The following is a 19766-nucleotide window of genomic DNA, read 5'->3' as shown; positions in this document are numbered from 1 at the left end:
GCAGAGGTGGTGATTTGGTAACAAACTTCATGGGGTTCTAAGCTAGCTTGATAAGAAACATATTCAGATGTTTCCACTTTACTTTCAGGGATATAGAGGCCATGCCTCTGCATTTTTCTCAGTGGTTATGTGCCATCAAGTTAGTATCAACTCTATTTTTTTCTCCAGAATAATCTGCCCCAAGCTGTTCCTTCAAATCTTCCAATGGAGTACCTGCCACAGCCGTAGATCAGCCCGCCTACCTCATGTTGATCTTCCTCGCCTTTCTTTCCATCTTTCCCAGGGTGAAAGCCTTCTCTATGATTTTCTAATCTGTTGGAGGAGACAAAAGCCCACTCCCTTCAGAAGAGGTGGAAAGCAGCTGTTGCCAGGAGATAACAAGGAAGATACATAATAACCCCTGTCGTCCATCACATCCATATACAAGATGCAGGAGTAAATAAAGTGCTTGGGAAACGTTTCTCGACATAGAGGAGCAAAATCATTTGAGTTAGTTTGTTCTAAGGAAAGGAACATAATTTAAAGACTTATAATACAGGAAGGATCTGCAACAAACATCTAGTCCAGTGATGGTGAACGTTTTTGTCCTCGCGTGCCAAAAATGTGCACACCCGTGTGATAGTGCACACGTGTGTGCCGCACACCCACAATGCAATATGCCCCGCCCATCTGCACAGGCACGCTCTACCACCACAACCCCCTGTGTATGCGCGCACAACCATCCCCACATGGGGGGGGAGTTTTCGCCTTCCCCAGACTCCAAATGCTTTTCTCAAGCCTCCAGGAGGGCGAAAACGGCCTCTCCTGGGCTCCGGAGGCCAGAAACAAGCCCGTTTCCAAACTTCCAGAAGTCCTGTTTTTCCCCTGTATTCCAGTGTTGCCCACACATAGTCTCGAGATTCATAAAATCTGTTGGTGTTTTTCACAGATTACCTCTGTAATCGGAGGGAAATCAGGGGGGCTGCAGTGATTTGCAACAAGGGCCATTGAGGCAAAATCAGGATTAGCACAAAGAATAGTCAGTTTCACGACATTAGTCTTTCACCAATGCAAAAATGGGCGGAGGAGCACAGAAAGACCATTACCTAAGAATGGTCATAAGAAGGTCAAAAGGAGTGTATCCTTTAGCTATGGGCTGCTGTGGCACAGTGGTTAGAGTGCAGTACTGCAGGCTACTTCTGCCGGCTGCTTGCAATTTGGCAGTTTGAATCTCACCAGGCTCAAGGTTGACTCAGCTTTCCATCTTTCCGAAGTGCGTAAAATGAGGACCCAAATTGTTGGGGGCAATAGGCTGACTCTGTAAACTGCTTAGAGAGGGCTGTAAAAGCATTATGAAGTGGTACGTAAGTCTAAATGCTATGTTATTGCTATTGCTATAGAGAAGGCAGTGAGGGACTTTTCTGAGCGGCTTCCTCCTCTGAATCTCCCTCCAAGCACTGGGACTCCATGTCAAGGCCCATAGCAAGAATACCTGTCAAATTCTGTAGAAGGCACTTTTATGCACCAAACAATTGACAACCCTACTCAGCCAGGCTATTAATGCTTTGTTAGCACCCAAGTTGGTACCCATATTTGAAATGCTAGAAAATGGGAGGATATGGGTTGGACTACAATCTGCAGCAGCTTTCTGCCCTCCCACGAATGATATAATAATAATAATAATAATAATAATAATAATAATAATAACAACAACAACAACAACAACAACCACCACCATACCACTTCAGTAGCTCACCATGGCAGCTGAAAGGCCCTGTATCCTATCATCAGGCATGAGTCCAGGGCTCAAGAGAAGGGAACAGTATGCACAGTACGAAGGTACCTCCCCCCTTCCCAGTCTGGGAGGGGTTCTTGTCTCTTTTCTTTGTGATATTTTTAGCCTCCTTTTCAGCCAAAAAATTGGCTCTCCAAGCTTCTCACGGCAATTAGAAGGCAACACAGTTTGCTGTCAAAGGGAGCATCTCAGATGGAGCTGAAGGCACAATGGAAAGGCTGCCTTTCCCCTGACCCACCCTCGGGGGCAATTGATGGTGAGGGGGATTGGAGAAAGCTACCCCCTCCTTTTGCTTCTTATTGTGATCACATCTCCTAAGTGCTATCCGGTAGCCTTTAGGAGCTGTCTGCTAGGGAAGGATACGTTTTTTTCTCCCCTTTAGAAAACAAGGCAATTTGATCTGAGGAACCCCTGAATTTGCAGGATCTTTCAATCACGTTCTTTAAAAAACAACAACAGTGCCTTTCTAGGTGACCTCAGAATGTTAAATTTGCAGGGAGCAACCTTGACGGGAGAGCTGTGAAGCTCATCCAACAATACCTGGAGAATAGAATAAGAATTAGAATTAGAATAGAATAGAACTAGAATAGAATTAGAATAGAATAGAATAGGTTGGAAGGGACCCTGGAGGTCTACTAGTCCAACCTTCTGCTCAAGCAGGAAACCCTATATCATTTCAGACAGATGCTCGTCCAATCTCTTCTTGAAAACCTCCAGTGTTGAAGCACCCACAACTTCTGAATGCAAGTTCATTCCACTGATTAATTGTTCTCACTCTTAGGAAATTTCTCCTTAGTTCTAGGTTGTTCCTCTCCTTGATTAGTTTCTACCCATTGCTCCTTGTTCTGCCTTCAGATGCTAGTTTTACCCTCTCTTCTTTGTTGGCAGATATTAGAAGAGATTATTTGGGAATTGTATTTGAATTACATGTTTGCATGTTTTAATGTTTTCATTTACTAGGGGTATAAATAGGGGTGTTATTATCTGCTTAGAGTATGTGCACTAAAGTGACATAATTTATTTAATCCATCAATACATATAGGAATGTATGTTACCAATGTCTAGTTTGGCAGCTGTGAGCAGAGTTGAATTGTTTTCAAAATTCTTTTATTCCATCTTGCAACAACAAATAACATTCCTGGAATCCCTGCCTGGTCTCTTTCTTGACCTGGCCTACAGTGAAGGGCTGACAGTTCTCTATGTAGGTGATCCTCACTTAGCAAAGGACTGGAATTTCCATTGCTAAGGGACACAGCTGTAAAGTGTGATGTGATATAAGCATGCTACTTAGCTATGGCAAACCCTGCTTAGGGTTATTAAGTGAATCTCTGTGGTCATTAAATAAGGCCATCACATGTCCATACGTTCTGACTTTCTGCCAGCTTCACCATTGACTTTGCTTGTGGAAGGAGGCAGGGAAGGCCGCAATGTGTGATTGTGAGACACTGAAATAGTCAGAAACGGGGGTTGGTTGCTGAGTGCCTGGATCGGGATCACATGACTGTGATTAACATAGATATGTATGTATACACGTTTGTGTGTGTGTGTGTGTGTATATATATATGTGTGTGTGTAGAGAGAGAGAATATGTTTATGGTGTGTGCATGTCTGTGTATGGGTATACATTTATTTTCTTTTGAGAGGCAGCATCAAAATTTCATTTTTAATGTGTGCCGGTGTGTCCACAGAAAAAAAGTGACAATAAAGGTTACCTTATCCTATCCAGAGGTGATATTCAGCTGGTTCAGACTGCTTCACCCAAACCGGTAGCAGAAATCACGGGTAGGTCTGCCCACCCGCCCTGGCTCTATGCCATCCTATTTAGGGACGTTTTTGAGTTCGGGTGCACGCGCGGAAGACGCACATGCAAGCAAAGGGCATGCATGCAAGAATAAGCACATGCATGGAAGGGGCAGGCATGCAAAGCGAGTGGGTGGGACAAAACAGTGGTAACAAAATGTGAAACCCACCGCTAATCCTATCCCATTCCATCCCATCCCATTCTATATCTTATTTCTTCTATCTTTTATCATCTGTCTTATATCTTATCATCTTAACTTATTGGTCCGCCACTCTTAGTCTAAAGAAGAATGTTAAAAGGAAGCTGCCTGGACCATTTCCTCAAGAAATGCCTAGGAGATTGCCTTCAAGAAATAATCCTGAAAATAACAGGGTGGCTTGTGAAACACAAGCCAGCATCCTAAGATACATTCTCCAAGTCTATCCCAGAAGAGGTGCCAAAAATATCCAGAAATGTGGGGATGTTTGTTTTTTCTGTATAGATGCACTCAACAAATGTTCATCCTTAAATGTTTTCAGTTAACCAGATCAACATAGGACCATCTGTGTGTACTTTCCTCAATTCATGTCATTCTGAGTAACGGCCAATAAAAGCATCCCAAAAGGAAACCTTCCTTCGTTTTCAAAAAAAATGTTTATTGTTTTGCTATTATTAATTGAACATAAAAAACCCCAACTAAAACATTAAAAAAACCCAATCCCAAAATGAGGGTAAGAAACTTTTCAGAAAGAAGCAGAAACATAAAAGGCACATATTCACTCTATCCAGGATCAGAAATACCTAGCTGGTATCTGCCAGAAATCTTCTCCATATCTTTCACGATATCAAAATAGCTCAGGGAAATATTGCCATAGATTTTTGGAACATTATATGACTTATAAGATGGTCATTACCATCTTTGGAATCAAATTACCTTACAGGATGAGTTCCCCAAGCCATGATAGAATGGGGTGGAGGGGCAGTGGTGGGATTCAAATAATTTAACAACTGGTTCTCTGCCGTAATGACCAGCTGGGTAGGCATGGCTCAGTGGTCATGTGACTGGGTGGGGGTGGCCAGCTCAACGTCACTAACATTGATAGGCACTTTGCCTTAGCTGTTACAATATAATAAGGGTTAATCGGAGAGGCAGTTTCTGTAAGCAGGGCAATAAAGATCAGGTTAGAAACAACACCAGAATGTTTCCTTCCTGCCTTCCTTACAGGATTATCCTTGTAAAGGTGGGGGGAGGGGAGGAGATTTCTTCCAACAACCAGCTCTCTGAACTGCTTAGAAAGTTAACAACCAGTTCTCCTGAATAGGTGCTAACTGGCTAAATGCCACCACTGGGTGGGAGTGGGAATTAGAAGTGTTATAAAATTTTCAATTCTAGAGCACTTCAAGAAAAACAGAATGATAATCCCAACAAGAAAACTTTTCAGTGCCTTGAAACTTCTTATAGACTTTTTTCTGAAAAAAGGGGGGAAATGAACTTTAGAAATTTGACTATTAGAAAAGGTGGCTTGTAGAAGAAAGAAATTATGATGTAACCTTTAGAAAGAGAGGGTAAAATATAAATGCATTTATAACCATTGTCCAAAAGATCAGAAGTTTCTTGGTATGTATAAATTTCTTTTTTCTTCTTTCTTACTATATACTTACTATAATTTATTTTCTAATATTTGCTTTTATCTTGTTAAAAATTTCTTCAATAAAAATTATATTAAAAACGTTGATATAATCTTAAAGAGTGAGGCAAGTCTATTTTTATCTGCTCTAAAGAAGACTGGAAGTTGCTTCTTTCTATATCATTTCTTTTTCTAGCTGTACTGCTTATGCTTTTTATCTTTTACCTTTTTCTTAATTCTTTTTATATTTTCATGTTTATATTTGTGTGTGTGTATGTGTGTGTGTGTGTGTAATTTAGGTATATGTATATTTACATTGCATTGCATTGTATTGCATTACATTAGTCATCAAGCTAAAAACTAGATAAGGTAAAGGTAAAGGTTCCCTTCGCACATAGTATGTGCTAGTCGTTCCCGACTCTAGGGGGCGGTGCTCATCTCTCTTTCTCAGCTGAAGAGCCAACGCTGTCCGAAGACGTCTCCGTGGTCATGTGTCCAGCATGACTAAATGCCAAAGGCGCATGGAACGCTGTTATTTTCCCACCAAAGGTAATTCCTATTTTTCTACTTGCATTTTTTACTTGCTTTTGAACTGCTAGGTTGGCAGAAGCTGGGACAAGTAACGGGAGCTCACTCCCGTTACACGGGATTCAAACTGTGGAACTGCCGACCTTTCTGCTGGGTGATTTTGGGCCAGTCCTTCTCTTTCAACCCAACTCATCTCCCAGGGTTGCAGTTGTGGGAAAATAAGTGGAGGAAGGAGTAACAGGTATGCTTCCCACCTTGAGTTACCTATAAAGAGGCGATAAAAATCAAATAAGTAAGTAAATAAATAAATTAACAACAGCTTTCTGGGTCTATGTAGATGTATGTGGATGTGTGTGTGAAAGAAAGAATAAAAAACAATGTTGGACAGAATACCATGAAAGAAAACAAGCCTTCAGGGACTAAATCAAAATAACATGATATCAGCTACTGCCACACACAAAGCAGAGATTATAATATTGGATTGACTCCATCACTTTCCTAAAGATTGTACTGTAGGAGTGTCAAATCAACTAGTTTTTAGCATCTGCTCTATCGAGCTGGGTAGTATGAGAGAAAATAGCTGAAACACTGCTTCCTTCTCTCTCGGGCAGCTGCTTCTTGGCAAGCTGTCATCAATCCAAATTTCTCTGTGGCAAGGATTCCCAATCTGTTTTCTGCTGAGGATGCCATCAGCGTTTGGTGGCAGGCTAGGACACACATTCCAAAAAAGAAGAGGTGCCACAAAAAAAGAAGCAAAATAGGCAAAACTGACTGAGCTTTCAGTATCCCATTAATCTTTTGAGGGAGATGGCTTTTCGCATATCGTGCCCAAAATATGATTATCTGAGCCTGATTATAGGTAGTCCTCCACTTACAACTGCAACTGGGCCCAACATTTCTCTTGCTAAGCTTTGCCCCATTTTAGCACTTGCCACTGTTAAGTGAATCAGTTGTTAAGTGGATCTGGCTTTCCCATTGACTTTGCTTGTCAGAAGATGATCACATGATCCCGGGACTCTGCAGCAAAAGCCATAAATATGAGCCAGTTGTCCAATGTTTGAATTGTGATCAGGTGACTGTGGAGATGCTTCAATAATCACAAGTGTGAAAAGCAGTCATGTCGCTTTTTTCAGTGGCATGGTAACTTTGAGCGGTCACTAAATAAACTGTTGTTAAGTTGAGGACTAGCTGTATTTGTAGCTTGAATGAGACCCCTGGATTGATTTGCTCTGTCCATGGTAGAAGTCAGGAGTCTTCTCCAATACCAAAGTTAAAAAGCATCAATACAGGTAGTACTCAGTGACGACGGACTTCCCATGAGTTACTTATCACCTGGTTACAAAGTTCCAATGGCTTCCCTCCCCATAATCATGACCACATTGTGCATGCTCAGCAACTGGCTCCCATTTATTGTGTCCATTTGCAGCATCTCATGTTCAAATGACCACATTTTATGAGGTTTTTGCTGCAAACCAGCATTTACTTCCAGTTCAGGGCAAACCAGCCCATAGTGAACAATTGGTTCTGTTATTGAGCACAGTTGAACAAGAATAGAATAAAATAAAATAAAATAACAGAGTTGGAAGGGACCTTGGAGGTCTACTAGTCTAACCCCCTGCTTAGGCAGGAAACCCTATACCATTTCAGACAAATGGTTATCCAACATCTTCTTAAAAACTTCCAGTGTTGGAGCATTCACAACTTCTGGAGGCAAGTTGTTCCACTGATTAATTGTTCTAACTGCCAGGAAATTTCTCCTTAGTTCTAGGTTGCTTCTCTCCTTGCTTAGTTTCCATCCATTGCTTCTTGTCCTGTCCTCAGGTGCCTTGGAGAATAGTTTGACTCCCTCTTCTTTGTGACAACCCCTGAGATATTGGAACACTGCTATTATGTCACCCCTAGTTCTTCTTTTCCTTAAATTAGACATACCCAGTTCCTGCAACATCTTCCTATGTTTTAGCCTCCAGTCCCCTAATCATCTTTGTTGCTCTTCTCTGCACTCTTTCTAGAGTTTCCACATCTTTTCTACATTGTAGCGGTCGTGTGGGGTCACCTGCTTTACAACCATCATGGTTTAAGACTAATGGGTAAATTCCATTATGGTTATGAAGCCATACTGTATTCTTTCTATCCTGCTTCTTCAAAGTCCAGTTTTCCATTGATTATCATAGAAAAAACCACTGCCTGCAGAATTGTGTTTTTTAGATGTAAGCAAGCACAGCCTCTGTTCATTTCTTCTAAGGCCTTCATTTCCACTAGTCCTCACTTACTAACAATAATTGGAACTTTGTTGTTAAGCAATGCGGCCAATAAAACGTTATATCATGTGACCGCATCCACTTGTGATGGTAGTTCTGGCAGTCTCAGTGGCTCTTAGGCGAATCCTGCATGGTCCTGCAGTCACATGACTGCCTTTTCAGACCTCCTTCAGGCTTCCCCATTCATTTTGCTTGTCAGAAGATGACAGTGGAAATCACAACTGATAATCAAGTGATTGCAGGATGTCACAACATTGTAACTCTGAGACACTCGCTGAGCCCCCAAATCACAGTCAGAGACCTGTAACGGCTGCAAATCTGAGGATTGGTCGTAAGTGGCTGCCATAACTTCAAACAGTAGCAGAATGAGTGGTCACTGAACAAGCAGTTCCTTTATTGTTGACAGCTGACAAGTACAGGTAGTCTTTGACTTGCAACAGTACATTTAGTAACCATTCAAAGTTACGACCACACTGAAAAAGGATTCATGACCATTTTTCACACTTACAACCATTGTAGCATCCCCAGGGTCACAGGATCAAAATTCATAGATGCTTGGCAACTGATTCATATTTATGACGGTTGCAGTGTCCCTTCCATTCTGATTCTTTGTGGCATCCCCTCAAATACTGGAATATTGCTATCATGTCACCCCCTAATCCTTCTTTTCTATAGACTGGCCACATCCAGTTCCTGCAACTGTTCTTCATATGTTTTAGTCTCCAGGCCTTTAATTATCTTAGTTGCTCTTCTTTGCACTTATTCCCAAAGTCTCAACATATTTTTTGCAATGCAGTGACCAAAACTGGATGCAGTATTGTGATGCATGCTCTACCTCTGGCTTGCACCACAATGTTATGTCCACCATCTCAGGTGTTTTGACATCACCTTCTGTGGACACAGCTGAATATATAAGAATTGGATAAAGGCCACTCCCTAGCTGATTCCTACAGTCAGTTCCTCCCATTGCCAATGGGATTTCTGAGGCTTAAAATGCTGGCAAAAACAACATTCAAAAGCTGATTTTAGCACAGGGTACCCCCCCCCCCAATTTTCTACAATGCCTCCAAAATAGCCAAATTGAACCAATTAAACCCTGCCATCTGGCTTTGTTCAGAATGTACACTAAAATTGTTCTAAGGGTAGCTTAGAGCAAATTCCTGCAGGGCTGTGGCAACCACCTCTAGATATGCAGACCTCAACAACTGTCACACTGAGCTCAATCTCTCATTGGTTGTGTTACCTGGATATATTGTGAGTTCTAGACCACAAATCTGAACAGCCTCCAGTCGGGGAAGTTGACGGTAAAATCTGGAATATTCGAAAGACTCTCCCATGCCTTTTTAATTCAGGAACAAGAGAGAGAGAGAGAGTTGACGGGCGCCCCTGTGTGGTAAAATGGCATATTTAGAAGTTGGAAGCGCTGCATTTGAAAGGGTATCAGAGCCCAACTCCTTGCTCAGTGCAGAAAAACTACATGAAAGCCTCCCCCTAGACAGATAAATGGTGTAGCCTCTGCTCATACATAGCCAGTGACAGGCAGAGTTTCTGAGCTTTCTGAGTAGCCGATTCCATGATCAAAGTATTCTACAGTTCAGAAGGTTTTTTTCTCGCATATTCTTATACTGCCATCTCTTACAATACTAGACAGCACAGTATCAACAGTAGGGACCTTCAAGTTTCTAGGTTCTATCATATCTCAAGATTAAAATAGACAACTAACATCAAAAATGTCATCAAAAAAGCACAACAAAGAATGTTCTTTCTGCGCCAACTCAGAAAGCTCAAACTGCCCAAAGAGCTGCTGATTCAGTTCTACAGAGGAGTTATTAAGCCTGTCATCTGCATCTCCATAACTGTCTGGTTTGGCTCTTCAACAGATAATTAGAACTGCAGAAAAAACAATTGGTACCAATCTACCTTCCACTGAGGATCTGTATACTGCACAAGTGAAAAAGAGGGCTGTGAAAATATCTACAGACCCCTCACATCCTGGACATAAAAATCCTGGACATAAATTGTTTCAACTTCTACCCTCCAAATGAAGCTATAGAGCTCTACACACCAGAACAACTAGACACAAGGACAGTTTTTCCCCGAATGCCATCACTCTGCTTAACAACTAATTCCCACAACACTGTCAATAATTTACTAAGAATGTATTACTATTATTCATCTCTTCCTTTCTAGTATCTACCTCTCCCCACTTATGACTATAACCATGTTGCTTGTATCTTTCAATTTATATTGTTTTTATTTGTTTCCTAGTACGATTTGATAGCTTATTAGTAACCATGACTATCACTAAGTATTGTTTCTTTTTATTCTTGATGAATGCATTTTATTCTCCTTATGTATACTGAGAGCATTTGCACTAAAGACAAATTCCTTGTATGTCCAATCCCACTTGGCCAATAAAGAATTCTATTCTATTCTATTTGATTTAGAATTTGTTAGTGTTACTATGTTTCATAACACAAATCTATTACTCCATGTCTTGCTTTATGGAACACCACAAAACATATCTTGATCTCTTGTGTGTAACTTCCTTAAAGGTATTTGATGATTACTGCCACCCCCTCTTTTGGTCTTCTCAAGCCTAAAGCACCCACCAACACTTCTATTTAGGACTGATCATCCTTGTTACCATTCTTGTTCTTAAAACTTGATGTCCCAAATTAGGATCGAAAAATAAAGAGGATTAAAGTGGAAATATTAATTTCTGTCTTTGGAAATTATTCTTCCATTGATGCAATTGATACTTGCGTTTCCTTTTTTTAAATCCCCATTACACTGTTGAAGCATATGCAATTTACAAACAAATACTTTTCCAAGCATTTTTTTTTACAAGTAGTATTACTAAGCAAGCTATGCTCCACCTATAGTGTACATTTAATTTTTTTAGCTTCAGGGAAATTTTTACATTTCTTTTGGTTAAATTTTATTTAACTTTTAGGTGGTTTTCTTAACCTATCAATATGTTTTGGAACTATAATTCTTTTTGCTAAGATATTAATAATGCCAACCATGTTATGACATTTGCAAATGTTATTTTCCTCTATTTCTTCACTTAAGAGATTAATATTGTGGAGCAGAGGGCCCAGAAGTGAAGCGTGTGGTTCTATTTGATCTTACATGCGAGTTTCATCCACAATCATTGGCAAAGCATTCTTTGTATACATTTGGAACCAACTACATATCCATTGAATTGTCCTAACATGTGGCACAACTTTAGCTTGCCTTATAATCAGAAGGTAATATTTTACCAAAATAAAGATATATTACATCTGTAGCATTCTCACCAGGTGTTAGAGAAGTTACTAAATTAAAAAAATAGATAAAATTAGTCTAGTGATGTTGATCCTTGACAACTTCATGATGACTTCTGTAAATTCCTATTGTATTAGTTTCAAAGGATGTACAATTCATTGTCATTAGAGTGACTTCTAGAAGCTTCTGAGTTATTGCTGTCAGAATAGTCTGTATAGCTGGATCCTCTGTTGTATTTTTGAAGAGAAAGACAACACCTGCTTTCCACCAATTAACTGATATTTCACCAGTAAGTCCTCAAGGCTATCTCAATGATAATACATAAAGTTTTGGCCAGACCATTAACTAATAGTTAGAATGCTGTTTATAGGGCCCTGGAGAATTAAGTTACCGTATTTTTTGGAGTATAAGATGCTCTGGAGTATAAGACACACCTTCGTTTTTGGGGAGGAAAACAAGAAAAATAAATTCTGCCTCTGCCTACCAGCATCCATTGGTATTCAACTGGCTAACGTCCTTGCAGCAAATAGCAAACAGCCAGGTCAGCTTCAGCACACTATTGCAGCCTGATTCAGCACGAACAGCTGATTGGTGGGTTTAGATTGGCTTCCGGAATACCCCCAATCAGCTGATCCAGGCTTCAGGGATTGCCCCAGACCATTGCTGCTTCTGTGCCTGTTCCAGGAACAATGCATGGAAAAATTCAATTGGAGTGTAAATCCACTTAGGGTGGGGATTACGTTCCCTTGAACTCATAAAGGAAGCACATAGGTATATTTAGGAGGCCGCAGACTTTTTCAGTCAGGCTTTTCTACCTTCCCAGGTAAAATCCATGGCAAATTCCCATTGGGAAATCCACTTAGGGTTAGGGTTACGTCCCCATGAACTCGTAGAGGAAAATCGATGTTGCCAATGAATTTGGAGCACATTGGTATGCTTAGGAGCCCGCTGATTTTTTCAGTCAGGCTTTTCTACTTTTCCAGGTAAAATACATGGAAATATCCCATTGGAGTGTTAATCCACTTAAGGTTAGGGTTGTGTGTCCATGAAGTCGGAGAGGAAAAGTGATGTAGGGTAGCAATGACTTTTTCAGTCAGGCTTTGTTACCTTTCCAGGAAAAATACATGTAAGTGAATCCCACAACTGCTCTATATACAATAGCAGAGTTGGAAGGGACCTTGGAGATCTTCTAGTCCAACCCCCTGCCTAGGCAGGAAACCCTATACCATTCCAGACAAATGGCTATCCAACATCTTCTTAAAGACTTCCAGTGTTGGGACATTCACAAGTTGTTCACAGTGGCAAGTTGTTCCACTGATTAATTGTTCTAACTGTCAGGAAATTTCTCCTCAGTTCTAAGTTACTTCTCTCCTTGATTAGTTTCCACCCATTGCTTCTTGTTCTACCCTCAGGTGCCTTGGAGAATAGTTTGACTTCTTCTTCTTTGACCCCTAAGATATTGGAACACTGCTATCATGTCTCCCCTAGTCCTTCTTTCTATTAAACTAGACATACCCAGTTCCTGCAACTATTCTTCATGTTTTAGTCCCCAGTCCCGTAATCATCTTTGTTGTTCTTCTCTGCACTCTTTCTAGAGTCTCCATATCTTTTCTACATCGTGGTGACCAAAATTGAATGCAGTATTCCAAGTGTGGCCTTACCAAAGCATTATAAAGTGGTATTAACACTTTACGTGATCTTGATTCTATCCCTCTGTTTATGCAGCCTAGAACTATGTTGGCTTTTTTGGCAGCTGCTGCACACTGCTGGCTCATATTTAAATGATTGTCCACTAGGACTCCAAGATCCCTCTCACAGTTACTACTATTGAGGAAGGTACCACCTATACTGTACCTGTACATTTCGTTTTTCTTGCCTAAATGTAGAACCTTACTCTCTTCACCATTGAATTTCATTTTATTAGATAGTGCCCAATGTTCAGGTTTGTCAAGATCCTTCTGTACCTTAACCCTGTCTTCTGAAGTGTTGGTTATTCCTGCCAGCTTAGTGTCATCTGCAAATTTGATGAGTTCTCCATTTATTCCCTCATCCAAATCATTTATGAAGATGTTGAAGAGTACTGGGCCTAAAACAGAACCTTGGGGTAATCCACTGCATACTTCCCTCCATGTAGATGCAATTCCATTGAGGACTACATGTTGAGTGCAGTTGGTCAGCTAGTTACAAATCCATCTGGTGGTGATGCTGTCTAACCCACATTCTTCTACTTTATTTAGTAGTAGGTTATGATCTACCTTATCAAATGCCTTACTGAAGTCCAAGTAAACTATATCGACGGCATTCCTCTGGTTCACTAATTTTGTCACTTTGTCAAAAAATGCAATAAGATTAATTTGGCATGATCTGTTTTTGACAAACCCATGTTGGCTTTTATCTATTCCTTTGTTTACTTCTAGATGTTCACTAATTCATTGTTCGATTATCTTTTGCAGAATCTTTCCTGGTATTGAGGTCAGGCTGATAGGTCTATAGATTCCTGGATCTATTTTTTTTCCTTTTTTGAAGATGGGAACCACATCAGCTCTTTTCCAGTCCTCTGGCAGTTCCCCGGTGCTCCAGGATCTCTGAAAGATATAGTTCAGTGTTTCTGAGATCTCGTCTGCCAGTTTCTTCAGAACCCTGAGGTGTAATCCATCCAGTCCTGGTGATTTGAACTCATCTAGGGTAGACAGGTGCTCACTTATCATTTTCTTCCCTATTTCAATTTGTGTTCCTAATCTGATTTTTGTGATGCTGTTTTTGATAGGTTGGACTGTTTTATCCCTTTGTGTGAAGACAGATGCGAAAAATGAGTTAAATAGTTCTGCCTTCTCCCTGTTGCTTGTCACCTTCTTGCCACTTTCTCCCAGCAATGGACCAATTGTTTCCATAACCTTTTTCTTGTATTTAACATGTTGGAAGAAGCTTTTTTTGTTATTTTTTACTTTTGTGGTAAGCCTTTCTTCATTGTGAGCCTTAGCTTTCCTCACTTCATCTTTACAGGCTCGGGCTATTTGTTGATATTCTGCTTTAGTTATGTCCCTCTCTTTCCACTTTTTATACTTATCTTTTTTGTCTCAATTTGTCAGAGAGTTCTTTATGCAACCATGCTGGTTTTTTGGGGGGAGCTCTTATTTTTCTTCTTCATTGGTATTGTGCTAGAGTGGGCTTTTGTAATCTCATTTTTCAAAATTTCCCAAGCTTCTTGAGTTGTTTTCCCCTTGAGGATTCTCATCCATGGAATTCTTCCCAAGCTCTCTCTAAGTTTATTGAAATTAGCTCTCTAAAGTCCAAGAATCTAGTTTGACTTTGTTCTACTACTTGTGTTTGCATAATGTTGAATTCCAATATTGCATGGTCACTTGCCCCCAGGGTTCGTGTGGCTTCAACACTTTCTATCATTTCCTCTGTTAGTGAGAATTAAGTCCAATATGGCTGATCCCCTTGTTCCCTTCTCTACCTTTTGGGAAAAAAAGTTATCTGCTAGGTTCGTTAGGAACCTGTTGGATCTTCCACTTGGTGCAGAGTTTGTTTCCCAGTTGATGTCAGGGTAGTTAAAATCCCCCATTACTATTGTGGTGTGCTTCCTACATACCTTAGTTAGCTTACTAGCAAAAAGTTCATCTACTTCCTCTGCTTGGTTGGGTGGCCTGTAGTATAGATCTATGTCAATGTCATTCCCCCCTCCAACCTTTAATATTGACCCAAATGCATTCAAGATAGTTCTCATCATTGTTGTGCTCTATTTCTGTAGAGATGTAGTTATTTCTTATATATAGTGCAACTCCACCTCCTCTTTATTTGGTCTATTTCTTTTAAATAATTTAAATCCTTCTAGCTGTATGTTCCATTTGTGGGTTTCATCCCACTAAATTTCTGTAATGGCAACAATATCATATCTGCCCTCATTTACTTGAATTTCTAATTCACTCTGTTTATTCCTCATACTCTGTGCATTGGTGTATAGACATTTGAGTCTATTTTGATTGACCCCGTGTTTACTGTCTACATAACCTGTTATGCCTGATTGCCCCTATTTTCTTGCCACTTGTATGATTCATGCACATGGTATGGTACTCACAATTAAATGCTTGGTTTTGCTTGACAGCAGGAGTGATAATCTTACCCACACAAACATCTATGTTACATGCACTGATAACTCTATGAATTTTAGATTGCTGGCGACAGAAATGTTCTGTATTAATTAATTCTCTGCCTGCTGTTCAGTTTAAATGTTTATCCAGAAAATCTGTGAATTATATAATACTATAATACTATATCCATTGGCAATGTCCACTGTGCTCTTTGCATTCATGGAGAACTAACTCTAACCATAGTTGCATTTTCCCACCAATATGATTTCCCCATATTTCCCCACCTTTTCTACTAGGAAATGTAGAAAAGGCTTAATCGCAAAGTATGCACTTTATTAATCATGGAATCATGGAAACTCTAGGTTTAGTTTCTCCCGTGGGAATTTTCCCAGGTATTATACCAGTCAGTCTTATCTTGGTTTCCTGGTAAAATACAATGGAAATTCCAATTGGTAGTAAAATGCATCTACTGTAGGGTTTGGGTTAGTTCTCCATGAATTTGGAGAGCAAAATGGACATCGCCAACGGATTTGGGGTCCTTGATTCTGCTTAGAAGGATGGCGACTTTTCAGCTCAGCCTGATCCTGGTAAAATACATGGGGAAATCCCATTCATGTGTGAATATATCCACTGTTAGGATTTGGTGTCCATGAATTCAGAGAGAAAAATAGATATCACCAAAGGATTCAGAGTGCTTAATTTTGTTTAGGATGAGACCAAATTATCAAGTTAGCCTTATCTACATTTCCTGTTAAAATCCATGGAAAATTCCCATTGGTGCAATGGTGGGTTGCTACCAGTTTGGACCGGTTTGGCCGAACCGGTAGTGATTTGACAGCCTGGATTGCTGAAACCAGCAGCGACCCAAGTCTGCCACGCCCCCAAACTGGTTCTCCGGGCTGTGCCGTAGGCGCTGCCATCTTGTTTTTTGGTTTTGCACATGCACAGAACAATTTTTATTGCACTGTGTATGCACGGTACACCCACGAGCGAACCGGCAGTAGTGACTTCCGGAACCCACCCCTTCATTGGCGGTAAAATACACCTAGGGTTAGGATTAGGGTTAGTTCTCCATGAATTCGGAGAGCAAAATAGACATTGCCAACAGATTCAGGGTCCTTGATTATGTTTAGGAGGGTTCCGACTTTCCAAGTCAGCATTATCTACGTTTCCTAGTAAAATACATAGGAATTTACTATTGGTGGTAAAATACACCTAGAGTTAGGGTTAAGGTTAGTTCTCCATGAATTCGGAGAGCAAAATAGACATTGCCAACAGATTCAGGGTCCTTGATTATGTTTAGGAGGGTTCCGACTTTCCAAGTCAGCATTATCTACGTTTCCTAGTAAAATACATAGGAATTTACTATTGGTGGTAAAATACACCTAGAGTTAGGGTTAAGGTTAGTTCTCCATGAATTCGGAGAGCAAAATAGACATTGCCAACAGATTCAGGGTCCTTGATTATGTTTAGGAGGGTTCCGACTTTCCAAGTCAGCATTATCTACGTTTCCTAGTAAAATACATAGGAATTTACTATTGGTGGTAAAATACACCTAGAGTTAGGGTTAAGGTTAGTTCTCCATGAATTCGGAGAGCAAAATAGACATTGCCAACAGATTCAGGGTCCTTGATTATGTTTAGGAGGGTTCCGACTTTCCAAGTCAGCATTATCTACGTTTCCTAGTAAAATACATAGGAATTTACTATTGGTGGTAAAATACACCTAGGATTAGGATTAGGTCTGCATAAATTTATTGGGCAAAATGGACATCGCCAACAGATTTGGGGTCCTTGATTATGCTTAGGAGGGCATTGACTTTTCAAGCCTGCTTTTAGGCAACAAAAACGAAATGTACTGGTACAGTATAGGTGGTACCTTGCTCAACAGTAGTAACTGTGAGAGGGATCTGGGAGTCCTAGTGGACAACCATTTAAATATGAGCCAGCAGTGTGCAACAGCTGCCAAAAAAGCCAATATAATTCTAGGCTGCATAAACAGAGGGATAGAATCAAGATCACGTGAAGTGTTAATACCACTTTATAATGCCTTAGTAAGGCCACACTTGGAATACTGCACTCAGTTTTGGTCGCCACCATGTAGAAAAGATGTGGAGTCTCTAGAAGGAGTGCAGAGAAGAGCAACAAAGATGACTAGGGGACTGGAGACTAAAACATATGAAGAACGGTTGCAGGAACTGGGTATGTCTAATTTAACGAAAAGAAGGACTAGGGAAGACATGATAGCAGTGTTCCAATATCTCAGGGTTTGCCACAAAGAAGAGGGAGTCAAACTATTCTCCAAAGCACCTGAAGGCAGGACAAGAAGCAATGGATGGAAACTAATCAAGGAGAGAAGCAACTTAGAACTGAGGAGAAATTTCCTGACAGTTAGAACAATTAATCAGTGAAACAGCTTGCCTCCAGAAGTTGTGAATGCCCCAACACTGGAAGTTTTAAAGAAGATGTTGGATAGCCATTTGTCTGAAACGGTATAGGATTTCCTGCCTAGGCAGGGGTTTGGACTAGAAGACCTCCAAAGTCCCTTCCAACTCTGCTATTGTATTATATCTACATTTCCTGATAAAATACATGGGACTGTCCCCTTGTGGAGAAAGCAACCTAGGGTCAGGGTTAGGTCTCCATGAATTCATAGAGCAAAATGGACATCATCAAAGGATTCAGAATGTTTGATTATGCTTATGATTGTAGTGACTTTTCTAGCTTGACTTATCTTCATTTTCTGCTAAAATATAGGGGGGGATTTTTGTGTGTGCCAATTTTGTGTTTTTATCACTGCAACTTGTTTCTGCTTTCTGCAAGATGCTAGTAGAATATCTAAGTTCCTGTTGGTAAAGACTAAATCAAAATAGGAGATGAATCGCTCAATCTTTTTCTTCATCTAGAACAGAAACCTTGTATTCAAATAATTTCATTCCTTTGGTCAGAATTGTCTGACAAATCGCTCCATCCGATTTCAACAAGAGTCTGCTAAATCTTGTGCCAGCCTGGCTCAGTGCAGAGAGATGCCACCAGGAGGAGCTGCCACGTTAGATGTGCATGAAAGGCAAATATTTCACTGCCAACTCATCCTGTGCCTAAGCTGTAGGAGTAAACTGGGTTTGCTACCTGAGACGCTGCAAAGTGAGGACTATTTTAAGACTGTAACCTATGTGTCAGCACATAAAAATATTTATTTTATTATATTACACTGCATTGAATTGAATTTATGTCATATAATTGTAGATTGCTTTGTTTTTCCAAGCAGGCTGTTTCTGGGTTTCCAAAATAAACTTAATTGAAATTAATGGGAATTTAGTTATGGTGATTGATTGCCCCAATTATTCCAATGATACTTTGTATGAATTACTTAACTGACAAGCCAAAATAATGGCACTGAAATGTCATTTTTAAAAGAATAGCAGAAGTGGATAACATTTCAAACCGTACTAGTTAAAGTTGCTCAAATTAATTCAATGATACATTCCAATAAGGAAGTTGGAGGAGAAGAATACAAATTATATTACAGTATTATAATTTGCCTTAAAAAAGAAAGGCAAAAGTTTTAATCTGAAAGATTAATGCAGGACTGGTGGTAAGCCAAGCATCAACCTTAAACAGGTCATGCTTCCATCTAGTCAGGCTCAGTTCCTAAATGGCTACATTGACATGTCGATGTAATTTCTTGGCAACAGAACATTTAATTGCTTTCTTGTTGTCTTCTCCCAGGATGAATTTTGACTTCCCAGTTTCTATGATAGCTCTAGGACAGGAGTGTCCAACTTTGGCAACTTTAAGATCTGTGAACTTCAATTTCCAGAATTCCTCCATCAGTCCTGCCAAGGTTGCCATGCTAGGACACCAGTGGTGGGATTCAATTTTTTTTACTGCCGGTTCTGTGGGTGTGGCTTTGTGGGTGTGGCATGAATTTGTGGGCGTGGCTTTGTGGGCATGGCTAGGAAAGGATACTGCAAAATTCCCATTCCCTCCCCACCCCACTAACCTGCTTTCCAGCTCTGTTCTTTTGTTCAGGGCAACAAAAGAAGATCGGCTGGGAGGCAGTGAGGGCAGGGCCAGCCTGTTTGCCGGTTCTCCAAACTACTCAAAATTTCCACTCCCGGTTCTCCAGAGCCTGTCACAATTGGCTGTATACCACCTCTGCAGGACACTCCCACTTTAGAATCTCTTAGTGGAGTCCTGGCAGGGATGAAATTCAGCAGGTTCTGACGGGTTCTGGAGAACTGGTAGCAGAAATTTTAAGTAATTTGGAGAACTGGCAAATACCACCTGTGGTTGGCCTCAGAGTGGGGTGGGAATGGAGATTTTGCAGTATCTTTCCCCCAGGAGTGGGGAGGGAATGGTGACTTTGCAGTATCCTTCCCCTGCAATGCCCACCAAGCCACACCCACAGAACCGGTAGTAAAAAAATTTGAAT

General features: G+C 40.5%; 1 long non-coding RNA gene across 3 annotated transcripts in view; it reads right to left on the bottom strand.

The window, feature by feature from the left end:
* Positions 1 to 5828: 5828 nt before the first annotated feature.
* LOC148048261 (uncharacterized) overlaps positions 5829 to 19766 on the bottom strand; it is a 45301-nt gene continuing 31363 nt past the window's right edge. For all 3 annotated transcript variants that reach the window (XR_015696053.1, XR_015696052.1, XR_015696054.1), the window contains exons 3-4: positions 9212 to 9354; positions 5829 to 5974 (exon numbers count right to left, since the gene is read on the bottom strand). This is a non-coding gene — a long non-coding RNA (uncharacterized LOC148048261). The remainder of the gene's footprint in view (positions 5975 to 9211; positions 9355 to 19766) is intronic.

This window comes from Thamnophis sirtalis, unplaced genomic scaffold (genome assembly GCF_051295495.1).
Source record: "Thamnophis sirtalis isolate CommonGarterSnake01/CBP01778 unplaced genomic scaffold, rThaSir2_p1.2 scaffold_3, whole genome shotgun sequence".
Taxonomy (NCBI): Eukaryota; Metazoa; Chordata; class Lepidosauria; order Squamata; family Natricidae; genus Thamnophis; species Thamnophis sirtalis.
This window is presented reverse-complemented; position numbering and strand designations above follow the sequence as displayed.